A 12626-nucleotide genomic window follows, 5' to 3' on the forward strand; every position below is an offset into this window, starting at 1 on the left:
TATCCCTTCAGCTTTAGTAATTAACACTCTACCTTTCAAAGACAAGTCCCTTGTTCCAAGATGGCGCCGCCGCGTATGGATGCCCCGGTGCTTCAGTGCGTTACTTCTGTTTTGTTTTTGTGCATAACTTCTGTGTCTGGGCACTCCTCTGGATATTCTTACACTAGAGAAGAGCTTCTTAACTACAGGACTACAACACCTGTGGATTTACTTCCAATATTTGTCGCATCTGCGGCAGATTTACTGCAGACTCTGATCAGGAAAGTGAGACGCCGAAAGCGAGGAAAGCGAGCCGGCGCACTCGTGCGTCTGAGGAGACGCGGACTGCGAACTGCTCTTCCTGGGATCTTCCTTTCCAACGTACGCTCACTCAGGAATGAGATGGACGAGCTGGCCCTGATGAGAAGCATGAACAGAGACGTTGCCTCCTCCTGTGTCTTGTGTTTTACGGAGTCGTGGCTCTGTGAGGACATCCCGGACAGCGCGCTCAAGCTGGAGGGCTTTCATCTGCTGCGCGCGGACCGGCAGGCCTCTCTCTCTGGTAAGACCACAGGTGGACGTGTCTGCTTCTACATTAATAGTGGCTGGTGCACAGATGTAACAGTGATTGCTCAGCACTGCTCTTCCTCTCTGGAATACCTTTTTATTCACTGCAAACCGTTTTATTCTCCGCGGGAGTTTGCTTCATTCATCTTGGCCGCTGTTTACATCCCGCCAGATGCGGATGCGCAGGCAGCTCAGTGCGCACTCGCGGAGCAGATACTGCACATGGAGCGGACATTCCCGGACTCTCTCATCATTGCTCTTGGGGACTTTTACAACACCCCCCTCCTCACCCCACACAAAAGAGGATTTCACACCACCTCCTCCCACCACAACCCTTCATATTCATGAAGCAGATGCGAGGAAGCAGTTTAAGAGTCTGAATGCTCGGAAAGCTCCCGGCCCAGACGGTGTGTCTCGTCTACTGGACGCAGCCGGAGGGTTCACTTGGTTGTTTGCTCTCAATAGAAGCTGAGCGCGTCTCCGTGTCTGTGCTGGTAAACGATACTGAGTCCCAGTGCTCAGTAAACTGTACACCTGACCGTTATTCTCCCACTGAATCCGGTGTGTCCACGGTCCAACACGTGCTCAACACGATGGTGCTGACCGGTGCCCAAACACACCAGAACACCAAATAAGTAAAATAACACAAACACGAACTTCTCCATGGCTCGTCGGGATGGCAACTGCTCCAAAAGTGACACATGAAATAGGCTGACATTTGAGTTTGACACGGGAGGTGAGGGGGTGTTTTGAATATGCTTGACTCCGTCACGAGGTTGCGCACAGCATCACCGGCAAGGGGGCTTGGTTTGAGAGGTTTTTGGCATCTGTGATGTGATTTACAACCATCCACCCATGTACAGCAAGAAGCCGCACTCACAACCGTGGGCATCAGCAAGTTGGTGAAATTTAAACAAAACAAAACAGCATTCCATCTGAAACTCTCTTATTGTACCCAAAATACAAATTTTAGTGATTACATGTGGCTTCATTAATTATGTTCAAACGGATGAATACATAACGCAAGTAATAACTTTATGATCAGTCAGTGAATGAAGGAGCTCAAGAGTGCAAATATAGTTGCAATAAAGTGACAAATATGCCCTTTTATGTCAAACAAAGACCGAAATAAGTGGCATCAGTGTGAGGATGAGAATGAGCGATCCAACCTCACACTGCAGATATCAGGGCAAAGCACAGTGGGGGGGTTGCAGTCTTCTTGGCTGGACCTTCTTCTGCAGTGTGTGATCTTCTAGGAGAGTCTTCATGCAGCATGCCTGCCAGTGTGGTCCACACTGCTTCTCTGTCAGTCTTGGGCACACTGCGTAGGTCTTTAAAACGTGGGTCCAGTGCAGTTGCGATCTGGAGCCATGCATAGTTGGTATGTTCCTGGCGGGAAGCAAGGTCTTCCTTAAACTTCTCTTTAAACCTCACCACATATGCAGGGTCCTCATCAGTTACTTCCATGACACGGCGCAGGTGGCAGAAGGCTGGTAGAACTACAGAGCAGGAGACGTAGGCCTCTCCTCCCAGCAGTTCAGTCACATATCTGCAGTGGAATACACACATACACACATGGGGTGGCTGTAGCTCAGGTGGCAGAGCAGGTCAGCCACTAATCAGAAGGTCGGTGGTTCGATCCCAGGCTGCCTCCTGGCTGCATGCCAAATATCCTTGGGCAAGATACTGCAGTTTGGTTGCGGATCAAGCGCTTCACCATCTCCAGCGTGGAGTTCCAGCGCGTAGGCACGTCCTGGGCCAACGGCTCCTGCTTGCGCCCCAGTGACACCTGCTCTGCGTTCAGCTCTGCTGTGTTTGCTGGGCTGTGCTTAAAATGGCCAACAATTTTGCGGCATTTGGCCAGCGCAGTGACAAAGCCACTGTCTGCGAGACTCACTGTGATGCATCTCTGTAGAATGTGCGCGGTACACGGCATGTGATTGAATGGCATGATGCGAGCCGCGGCGATCATATTGCGCGCACTGTCCGTGCCTACTGTTGTCACCTTCTCCTCAATTCTCCACCTGCGAGCAACAGTCTGGAACTGCTCTGCACAAGCCTCCGCAAAGTGCCGCTCTTCCGTTTTCATTATAGTCAGCGCAAAGGATGTCAGACCCCAGGCTTCAGTGATTAAATGCGCAGTAACTCCCAGGTAATTGTCATTACTCAATGATGTCCAGTGGTCTCCTGTCAGAGCCACGCATTCTGTGTGAACTAAAGCCTCTTCTTTTTTCTTTTTCTCCGTTTCATACAGTTCGTGGATTCGAATTGTTATTGTGCTTCTCGCTGGGGGCTTGTAGGACGCGTCCTGAGATGCAACCTTTAAAACATCCGCAAAGCCCTTGTCCTCCACAATGCTTAGCGGTCTGCAGTCCTTTGCTATCCATTTGGCTATATTGTCGGTCAGTTTGTCCAAAGAAGACTTACCGAGTGGCCTGCGTTCACTAAGAGTGGTCTGACGCAGGCCGGGTGAAGCTGCTGCCCCGACAAACGCGTGTTTGGCATTAAGGTGGTATTTTAAGGTCGAATTTGAACGGTGAAATTGAAACTCTTTACTACAGTGAGTGCAAATTACAACGCGTTTGTTTATTGTCCCATCTATGTTCTTCTTGTATTTAAATTCCCCATCCAGAAGGCCATCCGCTTCCTGCTTCTCCATTTTCAGTGGCGCGGTAAACAAATCAAGTGGAATTATGGGAGCGACTTATCTGCGTGTTGCGCTAAATAGTTAAATATTCTAACGTAATTAATTCCAAAATTTAATTATCGCAATTAACGCGTTAATTTCGACAGCTATAAATATAATATAATATAATATAATATAATATAATATAATATAATATAATATAATATATCATGTTGCTATTTAATGTTTTTTGTTCGTGTTGCAGCTGCTCTGTGAGCCAAGCTTTCGTTGTCTAAATTCAATGGCAATATATCTCTGCACCACACGATGGCGATAGATTCTCACAGACAGTCTGTGCTCTGCTTCCGCCACCAGTCATCTTTAAATCTTTTTTTTAATTCAATGAAACCTTTATTTAACTGTCCATCTCGCGGCATTACTTAAAAAAAATCATATTTAAATACAAAGAAGATTAAATACATGAACGACAGTAAATTGATAAAATAAGAGCAAATAAATATATTTACAAATGATAGCAACATCAATGGAATAAAAGCATGAACAGCAGCAGAAGGAGAAAGAGGCCTGTATCTACATTATTACTCTGGCAGCTCTCAGTCTCCATACAGACAGGACACGTTGCAGCGTAATTGCAGACAGGTGCGTGGGCCTGAGCTCCGCCCAGGCAGAATGACGAGTGGAAGAAAGCAGCAACACAATAAACATATGTAGCCTTGCGGAGCCGGCCGGGCAGACACCGAGACAGAGTGCAAAGATTTTATACGTGACAACACACACAAAAAAACACACACAACAAAAATCAGAATGTGTTTGTGATTTGGATTTTTATTTAAAGGTGAAACCTTTTTTCTTTTCTTGTTTTGCCAGATTAGACATTTTGATTCATTTCATTTAGTTTTTTTGTTTTACTTTGATGCTATAATAGATGTTTTTAAAATGTAGTCATATTTAATACTATATTGCATCATGGCAAAACAACAGTCTCCTCAAGCTGCTTTATACTGTAAGGTGAAAACACTACAGAAAAAGCCAGAAAACCCCAACAATCCAAAGATCCCCTTTGAGCAAGCACTGGGCGACAGTGGGGAGGAAAAACTCCCTTTAGGAAGAAACCTCCGGCAGAACCAGGCTCAAGAAGGGGCGGCCATCTGCTGCGACCGGTTGGGGGTGATGGAAAGAGAATAGAGGGAGACAAGATGAAGTATACTTCTAATGGCCTATTCCAATTGGTGGTAATACATCATAAGAATTGAGGAAAGGTGGTGTTGATGGAGACTCTGGGGAAGGCCTTCGTCTGCCAGGGTGTTTTGGAGCCACTTGAATAAATTTAGTTTGCACTGGAGGTGGACGAGGTTTAATCTGTGGAAAGATCTGAGACGGAGTCGGAGTCTCCCCATAACATCTCCCCATCACGCCTCTATGGACCAACGGTGCGAGCTTTTGTCCTTTCTGTTTTTCTAATTTAAGCTGGAGTTGAACGTCTTTCACTCTAGATTTTAGATGACCTATCTCTTTTTCTTCATTGCCAGCTTTTCTGATCATCTGGTTCACTGGTCCAATGAGCTCCTGTTTTTGTTTGAATAAAGCGTATTCGGAAGACTTTACCATATCATTGTACTGCTTTTTAAATGATTCCAGCTCCCGTGTTTTATCTAGTAAAGCTGCATCTAGATCCTTGCATCTGATACGTAGACAGTTCAGCTGTTTTTCAAGAAACTCCTTCGTTGTTCCAACAAAGGGGATGCCTTCCACACCGTCTACGTATTTCTTTTTCAAGTTGTGGAATATATCCCTAAATTCCACCTTTTCTTTTTCTCTGAAGTGACCTGCATGTGGAAATGCCTTTTCAAAGGACAAAACGCACTGGTACAATTCCTCTTGGAAGTGGCGCTTTTTCTTTTCCAGGCAATTCGTTTTTTGTGTGAATATTTCTGTTTGCTTTTTTGTGGCGCGCAGTTGCTCTTCCAGTGAGATCTTTTCAGCCAGTGCCTGATTGTGTGCCGTTTTTACTTTATACCTGTCCACTGCTGTCTTTCTGTGGTTTTCCTGCTCTGTGCTTAGGGCCTTTTTTAGGTCTTCATTTTTCTTTTTCAAAGAATCAACTTCATCTTCGACCATAGCCTTCATTTTCTTTTCAAAGGCCAGAGCCCTAATATTTCTCTGACATTTCCGTTTGATCTCCATATTCTGGGCCTTTTGGTTGTCTATTACTTTGCCCATTTGATCTTTCTCGTCTGTTAATTCTTTCACGGTTTTATCCATCAATTCATTTTCGTCCTGTAACTTTGTATTACGTGTCAGAAGACCCTCAATCCAACACTGCGAGGATTGATGTTGTTCCTCGCGTTCTTTAACCGCATTGACGGCCACACCTCTACTATTTTTTACTGTTCTCTCAAGCTTTTCTATTTTGGAATCATACATTTCCATGACCTCTTCTAACTTTCTGTCTGCAGCATTGGCTTTGTCTTCGAGTTTTTTTTAGTATTTTCCTCGTAAAATTGCTGCATCTTATTTTTTTCCTCTTTGTGGCGTTTCAATAATAATTCAACAACTTGGCTGTTGTGAAATTCCTGACGTACCACCTTTTCTTTTGCTGTTTCCAGCAGTCCTTGCAGGACTTCGACTTCGTCCTCATCATCTGTGATTAGGTATTGAAACAGCTGTTTACTCCCCAGATGTTTGTGTCCTCAAAGAAATTCCATTTAGATTTATGTGAATGTATTGTGCAGGTACTTTCTCTGCTTCGCCCTCATTGCTTGCTTTATCTGAGGACATAATCTGCCTTCTTTCAGCTTGGGGTAGGCCTCAGTTTATGTTTTAAATTAAAAAGCTTGAAGACAAAGTGAACTCTGGACAAGCGTGTGGCCTACCTGAAGCCCAGGTGGGCTTGTTGATAATCACATTTTCACACTCATCTCGGGGCACATCCGTGGTGTTCTGGTGCCAGCCTGTCCCCTCTGTTTTTGTGGGGGTCTTCCCCACATACGAAAATGGCCGCTTCTGCCTGGAGGGAGTTTTTTATTTTTGCTTTGCAGCTGCACAGGATCTGTATAGAAGTTTTAAACACTTCTATTTTAGGCAAATTTATAATATTTTAGACGACAGCACTGTTACGAGTTCAAAAATTGGGGATGGAGACAAGAGGAAAAACCACAATAACAACACTGGTCCGGCCGGGTTAAGTCAAACGATGATTTTAATGATCACACGCGTGGGAGATGGACACTGTATGCAGACAGCCTCAGATCTCAAAATGGTGGAGCATTGATCAAACTCTTATAGCCTCTGGTGCCCCCACCTTATCATAAAAGCCTAAACATTCACATGCTTTCTCTCACACGGCGCCTAAGCTACGACCTTGGCTCCCTGTTTATCTGCTCCTGCTGAGATGGGGCAGAAAACTCCAGCATGTTCCGTTCTCTTCTAATCAGACAAATAAGGCGATGACTTTTCTGCAAACAGTATTTCTTATAACTCAGCAGTATAATGCATCATGAAACAATATCATCCATTCACAATAAATCAGCAGTGTAATGCAAATCAGTTTAACAAATGCAATAGTTATCACCCTCTCCTAATTCAGGAGAATAATGCAAACTAAAACTACATAATAATTCACAATCTTTAATTAGGGGTCTAACATGGCATAAAATAATATTATAAATCTCACAGCACATAAAACACTGTTTGCTTGGATGTGTGTGTTTGTGTGTAAAAAGTGAGATGTTCAGAGGTCTTGCTTCATGGTATCGAACAGCCCACACAAAACAGGTTCTGTATGATTTAATTTAAGTGCTGATGTAAACCACAATGTTCAGCAAACATCTATCAGGTCATTGGACTGTATTTTTTTAAAGCTTAAGTATGCGCACATGGGATATATTAAAAACTGACAAGCCGTTTGAACACATGATGTGAAATCACTTAATCAACCTGCTGGATTTTCCAAAAGTTAAAATATTTATACTACTTTGGCACATTGCTCTTAACTTATTAAGGTGGCTATTAGTGAGGGTCATGATAATCAATTCAATTGAGCAGAAGTGACATTCTTACTTCGATTCGTCCAAATTCATGTGAGTTCCAGTCTGTTCAGCCTGTTTCTGTGTAGCACCAAGCAGTAGACCTAAACCTGGATGTGCTTCTGGGTTCTGCCTCTAATGAAAACGGATGAGTGTAAAATGCAACCATTGTTTGTAGTTTGCTGCCACCTACTGAGTGAAAAAAGAACTGAAGTTGTAAAAAGTCACTATTCCTAATGATAGGCTTCGTTTTGTTTCAGTTTCAGTTCACTATACAGCTCATCAAACTGTTTTCCCTTTACGTTTTGATATACATTGTGAAGTTTGGGTTGTCATGTCTACGTCTCATTATGTTTCCTGTTTTATTGTGAAGAGGTCTGGTGTTTCTGTGTTCATCGTGTTCAGTTTTACTCTTCCCCTGTGGCGTTGTTATGTTTATGTTGATCTACTGTGCCTTTCTGTTCCATGTTTCAGATCCCTATGTTCTGTCTCCCCCAGTCTGTTAAGTCCACATGTCTTGAGTTCCGTCAGTGTGTTTCCTGTTTTACTTTCACAGTCTGTTCTATGTTAATGTTTCTAGTTTTGCTTCCCTTGCCTCGTCCTGCTTAATTACTCTCAGCTGTGCTCTCCTCCTGTGGCTCATTCCCCCTCGTTATCCCTCAGTGTATTTAAGCCCCATGTTTCTCTTTGTCAGTGTTGCGTCCTCCATCATAGCTGTGTGATTTTTCCCTGTGGCTCCTTGTGCTTTAGTTTTTCCCAGTTTAGGTTATTTTGTATTGTTTTTCGTGTCCCACTCCACGCCAGCAATAAAGCTGTGTTTTTTGAGTTTAACTTTTGACTCTGTGAGTTTGCGTTTGGGTCCTTCTCCTGCCTGCCACACAGCCGAACTGTGACACTAAGTAAAGAGAAGGAAGAACACAGAAAGACAGCAGTGGACAGGCATAAAGTAAAAACGGCACACAATCAGGCACTGGCTGAAAAGATCTCACTGGAAGAGCAACTGCGCGCCACAAAAAAGCAAACAGAAATATTCACACAAAAAACGAATTGCCTGGAAAAGAAAAAGCGCCACTTCCAAGAGGAATTGTACCAGTGCGTTTTGTCCTTTGAAAAGGCATTTCCACATGCAGGTCACTTGAGAGAAAAAGAAAAGGTGGAATTTAGGGATATATTCCACAACTTGAAAAAGAAATACGTAGACGGTGTCATGGTCCTGAGTCTGAGGACTCAGTGTTTTGTGTTTCCTTATGCTTTTGTTCATTCCGAGTGTGTATTCTGTTGTTATTTTGCCATTTGTTAGGTTTCTGTTCTTTGCCTGCCTGCTCCCACTTCTCTGTGTTCCCTCTGTCTGTCCATGGTGTTTTTGTGTCTGCTCATGAGTCTGCCTGTCAAGTTCAGTGTCCTGTCTGGTTCTCTGTCTGTTAATTTCCTGTTTTATTCTGAAGGTTCATGTCTGATGTGAGTGTGTTCAGTTTACATTTCCCCTGTCCCGTCAGCTCTGATTTCTCCCAGCTGTGTTGCCCTCCTGTCTCTTATCCCCTGATTACTGGTGTGTGTATTTAAGCCCTGTGTGTTCTCCTGCCTGTTGCCGGTTCGTCTGTATTACTCCATGTAAGTCCGCGCTTTTCTGCATTCATCTGTGTCTCTCTGCGTCTCTGTATCCTCCGTCAGTCTGCGTCTCTCTGCCTTTCTCCCCGTGTCCTGTGGATTTCTAGTTGCTCTTTAGTTTTCCCAGTTTAGGTTTCCGTTAGTTTGTCTCATTATTCGTTTTCTGTTCCTGCCACTGACACCTTGTAAATAAACTCCACTAATCTTTTCATACACTGCTTGCTCTTGGGTCCTTTTTCCAACTCCACACGGCTCGCCTCGGCAGCCGTGACAGACGGTGTGGAAGGCATCCCCTTTGTTGGAACGACCGAGTTTCTTGAAAAACAGCTGAACTGTCTACGTACCAGATGCAAGGATCTAGATGCAGCTTTACTAGATAAAACACGGGAGCTGGAATCATTTAAAAAGCAGTACAATGATATGGTAAAGTCTTCCGAATACGCTTTATTCAAACAAAAACAGGAGCTCATTGGACCAGTGAACCAGATGATCAGAAAGGCTGGCAATGAAGAAAAAGAGATGGGTCATCTAAAATCTAGAGTGAAAGACGTTCAACTCCAGCTTAAATTAGAAAAACAGAAAGGACAAAAGCTCGCACCGTTGGTCCATAGAGGCGTGATGGGGAGATGTTATGGGGAGACTCCGACTCCGTCTCAGATCTTTCCACAGATTAAACCTCGTCCACCTCCAGTGCAAACTAAATTTATTCAAGTGGCTCCAAAACACCCTGGCAGACGAAGGCCTTCCCCAGAGTCTCCATCAACACCACCTTTCCTCAATTCTTATGATGTATTACCACCAATTGGAATAGGCCATTAGAAGTATACTTCATCTTGTCTCCCTCTATTCTCTTTCCATCACCCCCAACCGGTCGCAGCAGATGGCCGCCCCTTCTTGAGCCTGGTTCTGCCGGAGGTTTCTTCCTAAAGGGAGTTTTTCCTCCCCACTGTCGCCCAGTGCTTGCTCAAAGGGGATCTTTGGATTGTTGGGGTTTTCTGGCTTTTTCTGTAGTGTTTTCACCTTACAGTATAAAGCAGCTTGAGGAGACTGTTGTTTTGCCATGATGCAATATAGTATTAAATATTACTAAATTTTAAAAACATCTATTATAGCATCAAAGTAAAACAAAAAAACTAAAGTATACTTCAATGAAATTAATCAAAATGTCTAATCTGGCAAAAAAAAGAAAAGAAAAAAGGTTTCACCTTTAAATAAAAATCCAAATCACAAAAATTCTGATTTTTGTTGTGTGTGGGGGTTTTTGTGTGTGTTGTCAAGTATAAAAGTTTTGCACTCTGTCACGGTCTCGATGTCTGCCCGGCCGGCTCCGCAAGGTTACATATGTTTATTGTGTTGCTGCTTTCTTCCACTCGTCATTCTGCCTGGGCGGAGCTCAGGCCCACGCACCTGTCTGCAATTACGCTGCAACGTGTCCTGTCTGTATGGAGACTGAGAGCTGCCAGAGTAATAATGTAGATACAGGCCTCTTTCTCCTTCTGCTGGTGTTCATGGTTTTATTCCATTGATGTTGCTATCATTTGTAAATATATTTATTTGGTGTTATTTTATCAATTTTCTACTACTGTCGTTCATGTATTTATTTATTTTTTTGTATTTAAATATGATTTTTTTAAAGTAATGCTGCGAGTTAAATAAAGGTTTCATTGAATAAAAAAAAGATTTAAAGATGACTGGTGGCGGAAGCAGAGCACAGACTGTGAGAATCTATCGCCATCGTGTGGTGCAGAGATATATTTCCATTGAATTTAGACTACGAAAGCTTGGCTCACAGAGCAGCTGCAACACGAACAAAAAACATTAAATAGCAACATATTATATTATATTATATTATATTATATTATATTATATTATAGTGCAAACAGTGCAGGCTTCAGCTCTGGGGAAGAAGCTGTTCCTCAGTTTGGGTGGATTCTGTCACTCACAGCGTTGTTAGCCCTCTTGTGCGCGCAGACTGCAACCCCCCCCTCCCCTGCCCCCCCACTGTGCGTTGCCCTGATATCTGCAGTGTGAGGTTGGATCGCTCATTTTCATCCTCACACTGATGCCACTTATTTCGGTCTTTGTTTGACATAAAAGGGCATATTTGTCACTTTATTGCAACTATATTTGCACTCTTGAGCTCCTTCATTCACTGACTGATTATAAAGTTATTACTTGCGTTATGTATTCATCCTTTTGAACATAATTAATGAAGCCACATGTAATCACTAAAATTTGTATTTTGGGTACAATAAGAGAGTTTCAGATGGAATGCTGTTTTGTTTAAATTTCACCAACTTGCTGATGCCCACGGTTGTGAGTGCAGCTTCTTACTGTACATGGGTGGATGGTTGTAAATCACATCACAGATGCCAAAAACCTCTCAAACCAAGCCCTCTTGCTGGTGATGCTGTGCGCAACCTCGTGACAACCACATGACTGATACTAACTCCTGAGCTGACTGTATGCTAACATGCGCCACAAATAAGGGTCATATTTGGATTTAAAACAATCACCGAGAAGCTTCCACTGAATGCTACTTTCCCCTGCATGACACTGAAATCATTAACACATACTAACCCTCACTTATGCTCTTCAGTTTTCTCAGAAATGGATTAAGCCTACACCTAAACCAACGGATATGTTCACTGACTTTTTCTCTTAGTCTGGAAATACTTAGTCAGCCCATTACGCAATTGAATTGATTATCATGACCCTCACTAATAGCCACTTACTAAGCTAAGAGTAATGTGCAAAACCCATTAGCCAAAGTAGTATAAATATTTTAACTTTTAGCAAATCCAGCAGGTTAATTAAGTGATTTCACATCATATGTTCAAACAGCTTGTCAGTTTTTAATATATCCCATGTACGCATACTTAAGCTTTAAAAATAAAGAAAAGTGCAATGACCTGATAGATGTTTGCTGAAAATTGTGGTTTACATCAGCACCTACATTAAAATACAAAGACCCTGTTTTGTGTGAGCTGCTCGATACCATGAAGCAAGACCTCTGAACATCTCAGTTTTTACACACACACACACACACACACACACACACACACAAGTGCAAGCAAATGGTGTTTTATATGCTGTTGTCTAAAATATTATAAAATAAACCGTCTCTTTTTATATGTGGGGGGGGGGCACTCAAAAAACGGAGGGGACAGGTTGGCACCAGAACACCACAGGTCTGCCCCGAGATGAGTGTGAAAATGTGATTATCAACAAGCCCACCTGGACTTCAGTTAGGTCGCACGCTTGTCCAGAGTTCACTTTGTCTTCAAGCGTTTTAATTTAAAACATAAAGTGAGGCCTACCCCAAGCTAAAAGAAGGCAGATTATGTTCTCAGATAAAGCAAGCAATGAGGGCGAAGCAGAGAAAGTACCTGCACAATACATTCACATAAATCAAAATGGAATTTCTTTGAGGACACAAACATCTGGGGAGTAAACAGCTGTTTCAATACCTAATCACAGATTGTGCTCTCTGTTTTACACGTTTTTAGTAAGGCATAATTAACTAAAAGGCTAGAGAGATGAAAGGATGCCAAGCTGATACCAGGCCTCAGTCACATGGATTGTTTCTTAAATTCTGAAATTAAGTGGACATGCAAAAAGATCTGGCACTTCATATATTAAACTGAGAAGCTGTGCTGACCCAAGAAAGCGCCCAGAAATTTGGGCAAATGTCTGCTCTGAAGTTTTTAGCCAAACCAAACTGCAGGTCAGTTTAAAGCGCAAAATTGTGCAAGTAGTCCAAACTAAACCGTTCTTGAGATGCAGAAATGTTGTCACAC

This window comes from Copadichromis virginalis, linkage group LG23, assembly GCF_057382275.1.
Source record: "Copadichromis virginalis isolate Kocher_CV1m ecotype Utaka linkage group LG23, C_Virginalis_male_GT1.1, whole genome shotgun sequence".
Taxonomy (NCBI): domain Eukaryota; kingdom Metazoa; phylum Chordata; class Actinopteri; order Cichliformes; family Cichlidae; genus Copadichromis; species Copadichromis virginalis.